Source organism: Papaver somniferum, chromosome 9 (genome assembly GCF_003573695.1).
Source record: "Papaver somniferum cultivar HN1 chromosome 9, ASM357369v1, whole genome shotgun sequence".
Classification (NCBI taxonomy): domain Eukaryota; kingdom Viridiplantae; phylum Streptophyta; class Magnoliopsida; order Ranunculales; family Papaveraceae; genus Papaver; species Papaver somniferum.
The window spans coordinates 119966176-119972281 of NC_039366.1; positions in this window are offsets into that span (position 1 = coordinate 119966176).

A 6106-nucleotide genomic window follows, 5' to 3' on the forward strand; every position below is an offset into this window, starting at 1 on the left:
ATGTTCGTCTTCTACATCCATCATTTCTTATACTGCTTCATCTTCTTCTAAAAGAAATTCTGCCAAGAAATCCGCAACAACTTGTGATTTTGGTGAAGACAAAACTTCATATTTAATATCAAAATGGCCTACTTGTGCGTTCCATCTCTCTACCCTTCCTGATCTTTTAGAATTCTTCATCACTGATTCAATTGGTACTTTTGTTAATACCTTATCTTGTGTGCTTGAAAATATATGCGGAGCTTAAATGATGCATAAACTAATGCTAAGATCAACTTTTCAATTTTGAGTAATTCTTCTCTGCGGTATTAAAAGTTTTGCTAATGTAATAAATGGGTTTCTCCACTCCTGCTCTACTCGCAATAACACACTTAATGCATGCGACGTTGTCGCAAGGTAAATCAATAATTCTTCTCCTGGTTCTGCCTTTTGTAAGATAGTTGTATTCATAAGATGTTCTTTGATTCCTTGAAAAGCCTTTTCACATTCATCACTCCATTTAAATTTCGCACCCTTCTTGAGTATATCGAAAAAATATTTGCATTTGTCTGATGATCGCGAAATGAATCTCCCCAGCGAAGCTAGAAGCCCATTCAACTTCTGTACATCTTTTATTGTTGCTGGTGTTGGCATGTCACGAACTGCTTGCACTTTTTCCGGATCAACCTGTATTCCTTCCTTTGATACAATGTAGCCTAAAATTTTTCCCGATGCAACTCCAATAGTACACTTCTCGGGATTCAATTTAATGTTATACTGCCGCATTTGTTCAAAAATCTCCCTCAAGTCTTGTACATGGTCCTTTGCTTCCTTACTCTTTACCAACATGTCATCCACGTATACTTCTAATGTTTTGTGTATCCATTTTGCGAACACCTTCTCTACCATTCTTTGATATGTTGCTCCCGCATTTGGCAAACCAAATGGCATTTTCGTATAACAATATAAACCTCTAGGAGCAAAGAAAGCAGTATGTTCTTGATCTTCTTCAGCGAGAGGAATTTGGTTATACCCTTTGTACCCATCTAAAGATGATACCCTATCATTTCCTGCTGCAGATTCCACCATTTGAGGAATATCGGGTAACGAAAAACTATCTTTAAGGCAAGCTTTGTTCAAATCAGTGAAATCTATGCAAATCCTGATTCCCTTGTTTTTCTTTGGGACAATGACCATATTCGCTATCCATTCTGGGTATTTAGCTTCTCTTATAATTCCTGCCTCCAACATTTTCTGTAATTCTTCTTCTATTTGGGAATGGTAAGTTGTTGCGATTTTTCTTATTCTCTGTTTAAATGGTCTCACATTTTTGTTAATCTCCAGTCTGTGGCAAGCAATTGTTGGATCTATTCCTGGTATTTCAACCATGTTTCCTGTGAAAATATCTTTATATTCTTGCAGTAAATTGACAGTTCTTTCTTCTTCTTCTATATCCATTTTGGTTCCAATTCTCAACACTAGAGGCTCCTCTTCAGTCCCAACATTTATTTCTTTTGTTGGTTCTGCGGCAGTGTGACTGGGTTTAGGTTCTCCCATTGGTGTGGGTTCTTTAATTGCTTTTATGGATCCTTCTCCTTCTTCCGAAATTTCGCTGGGTATTCCTTTGCCTTCTTTCGCCCTTATCATATATACTATAAATTCTTCTTCCTTCTTTGCTTCCTTTACCAATTTTCTGCGAAATTGTTTCCTTTTTGCTTGTTCTTCATAACGCCTTACTTCAATTTGATGACATAATTTCGCATTATCAACATCTCCTCTGATTTCACCTATTCCACTTGGAGTGGGGAATTTAATACGTTGATGTAACGTTGATACCACAGCTTTTATCGCATGTATCCATGATCTTCCTAATAACATATTATATGGCGATTCCATATCCACCACGCACAATCTCACATGTGTTTCGATTTCTCCAAGTGGAATTCGTACCACTATTTCTCCTTTAGGTTTTGTTGTGGATTTTCCAAAGCCGTGAACAAAATATGTTGAATTGGACATTTCTTCATCTTTAAATCCCATTCCCCGAAATGCATGATAAAATATTATATCAACCGAACTTCCTGCATCAATTAAAGTTCTGTTCAACATCCATTCTCCTGTGGATTTTATTTTTGTATCCTTCTCTTTTCATGTAATAGGCACTGTGACAACCAATGGAGATGTATGATTCAAATTTTCTTTTGGTATTTCTTCTGCCATGAACACAATTCTTTGCTTTTCCCAATCTTTCAAAGGTGAAGTTTTTCTACCGCCATAATTTTCTTTCCTTCAAAATTTCGTTTATGTATTCTTCCTTTGATGTTTTCATGGAATTCATTAACCAAGCTTTTTGTTATCATATTACACTCCAATTTTTTGCCATTTTCATTAATTCTATTCATCTTTCATCCAACTGATTCACTGATTTGTTTAATCACTTTCTTGATTTGAATTTTCACAATAAACAATCTTCAACTTTCGATCTTCAATCTCCCTGTTTCTAGCGCCATTATGTAGTTGCAGGAAATCCTACAATACACCCCTCGTATGATTTTATCGTTGATCAACCTATTTTTAGGTTTACACTCTTAATTTTATTGATTAATTTCTGAATATTCTTACAAGGAAAATAAAGAAATCAAGAATGATCTCTGCTCTCAACTTTCTCTCTCCTATTTACTTATCTCTCACTCAAAAAAGATCTCTCCTTCCTTTACAACTCGAGTGACTATTTATAAGGGAAATACATAATGGATGACAGCTAATTTGTCCTTTATTTTCGGATATGGTTTGCGACATTCTCGCAACCTTACAAATGTTGACTTCGCAAGCTTTCTAATTTTCGCGAGACTATCACACCTTTCTCATGATCCTTGATGATGTCGTTTCTGAAATTGTTCTGCGACGCTTTTGTGCAATACCATTGTTAACTTCGCTGAGACATAACTGTTGCGAGATTTTGATCCTACAGGATCACCGGAATCCGGTCTGAAATGTCGCCGACGTTCGCCTGAGTTCTGCTGTCGTCGACAGAATATTCCTTTCTGGTGTCGTTATCAGTAACGGTCAATAAGTCAAAACGTCGGTCGAAGGGTCAAGGGAGGAGTGAGTTAGCTACTCAGTCAGCTTCTCCGTCAGCTAGTAACTCAACTGAGTGGTCTGATCACTGGGTTGAGTCTTTAATCGGAGTTCACCTGAATCGTGAGTCACGCCATCGGTATCGGAGCATCAGCCGAGTTTCGTTTGTATTCTGGTGAAGTCCCGACCAATTTCAGGCCATTTAATAAAAATCAATTCCTGCAGTACAACCCTCTCTTCTTTCTCATCTGCAACTCAAGAACACCTCACAGCACCACCAGCTCTTCTCAATTGTCTTGAAACTCCATGACCACAACAAACCCAATTCCAGCCTTCATCAGCATCTCTATTCACTGCAGTTTATTCACCTGCTACCACCACCTTCCTTCGAACCCCTGCTATCAATTGGACTCAGACGGAAAACCCCTTGTAGAATTACCCATCTCAGATACCACCATCACTGATTTCCTTTACTTGTTCTTCGGTTGCAGATTCAAATCAAAACCCTAATTTCATCCTCTCTTTCATCTGTTGTTTGAAAAATAACCAGAACCCATCGAACACACCATCTCTATCACCCTGAGTCTAATTCTTTATCTCTGAGATCTCGGCTTCTTCAACAGCAAACCCTTAATCATACACTGAAGTTCATGCTTCATCATTTTTCTCGATCTCTAACATCTCTTTCGTGGCAGCGCCATCTCACAGAACCAGATCCCATCAATTTCATCATTTCTCAATTCCTCTGCCCATTTATCTTCAAATCTCTCGTACAAACAGCATCAGCTGCTGCCTCCATTTCAGGTGGAACAAGATGCAAATGATTGAGAGAAGATTACTTCTCGATTTTAAGGTTGGGGTATTAGGGTAGGATGGGTACACCCCAGAGATAGCATCTAATATGTACCCCAGACTGGGTGCCCATAATAGACGGTCACTTCTGATAAGGGTTAGCCAGCTGCAGTCCCTTAACCTCAGCTAGTCTGTCTTTAAAATTCCTCCAAAAAAGAGTTTCCCCTTAACCCTGGCTCGGATCTGAATAGTGTTCTCCCATGAAATGATAATTTTTCCCTTTTTTGCTCAAATTGGGTGATTTCTTCTTCTTTTTCTCCATATGACTCCAGAGTACCTAATAACTCAAAAACACGCGTAAAATACATAATTTACAAGAAAACATAGCAGAGAAAGCATAAACAATAGATTATAAATAAGATGTATTCTACACCCTATCACCTCACCCTTCATTCACTCCTGTGACTCTAATATCCAATTTATACTCATAGCACCTTTAAATCTTCCGTGATAACTCCAAAATATTTTCTTTTACTCCCATGCAAGATACGGGATTATTCTTCCCTTTCATATCTCTGCTCGCGAAAAATCTTCAACTGACACACTCCAAATCGTCTATTCTTCACCCCAAACACGTAACAGATTGATTGCAACATAATCAGGTAAGACGCAGTTACCGCAAGCAGCTCGGAAAATCCCGAGAATGATTCTTCTTCTAGTTTACGTGGAAATCTTCTTTTTAAGTAAATCCAAGTCACATACCTTCCCTGTTATGAAGGAACAGACGTATATGAATCATATACCATGAAAATCTCTTACAGAATATCACCCAAACCCGATCCAGTAAACCTCAGCAAACCCGTGAACTTCACACCTCTGTTTCCTTCTAACTCGAGTTCTAACCAATTTGGGTTCAATCAAATGAGTATACCAGGCATGTTTAGGCTAATAAGTAAACCCAATCAATTTCAGCCTTTTAGTCTCTCTAAAACTCGATCAAAAACTCAACCCTAATTCTGCAGGTGAGATGATTTGTTTCCCGCCAAAAACATCGTTTAAATGAGGAAGAAAGGGTTGCCCCCTATCCGTCTGTGGAGTGTAACTAGCAGTTGTCCGGTTAGGGTGACCCTTATAAACTGAGGTGCCCCTTATCAAGGCAGGGGAGTCCGAATAACACGTGTCCTCCGGGTGTCAAAATCAACTTTTCATGCCGAATTTTCCAAAAATGTTTGTTTCCCAAAAATGCCTACAAACACACAAAACACTATAATAAGGAAGAAAACGAGTACTAACAATACGAAACATTGAGGACAAATTAGACACATAAATGCGTCTATCAGGGGGAGATTGTTAGAGCATTGCTCGGTTGAACTCGCATGCGTTGCTATCTCAAGCATGTTTGTCAATGTTAGTGATCAAAACTATAAGTCTTGATTTCTAGTCTACTATAGCTAAGTCTCGGACTAGGATAGACAGTGTAGTTGAGCTCAAGAACTCCATGGCAATCATCATAGAAGACGAAGGACTACTCAAGGAACTGGTGGAAATTCATCGACTAAAAGTTATGTGGAGACTTGAACATATCTATCACTCAAAATTCTATATACTCTATCTCTTATTTTGAGACAAAAGTCGTTTTGCTATATAGACTTTGATTATACACATTTGTTATTTCGAGCCGAGTTTATCTCGCCTATCTATTTCTCGAAATATGTGTTGGTAAGCTTTTGATTTGGCCAAGTTCATCTTTACCTAGTGATGAAAGTCATGATACGTTTCAATTACTTTGAAAATTGCTTACTTTGACGAAAAATAGTTTGTGAATAACAACGATATAATAACATCCTCTAAGAATGTTTCAATTATTGAAATGAGAGTTTAGATTATATAACCAATGATGGATATAAGCATTATGTGACAACACATATATGTATAAGTCCTTTTTCCTTGAACCGAAGTTTGCGAACTTTGTTGATCAATAGAATCGGAACAAGAGCCGTGAACTCAGTACACGAACCCAGTCCGCGAACTGGAGGAAGTTCTCGACCCGAGAAAATCTGCTGGAGTTTGAGAACTCCTTTCGGTAACTTAAGTCCGCGAACTAAGTATGTGAACTTAAGTTGGTTATATCTAAAGACGATTGTTTGTGAACTTATTTATATTAACTAAGGAATGCAAAATGCAAACCGTGGCTATAAAGTTCATGAACCGATTCGAGTGAATCGAATCGTTTTTGCTTTGATTGTGTCTTGTGTAG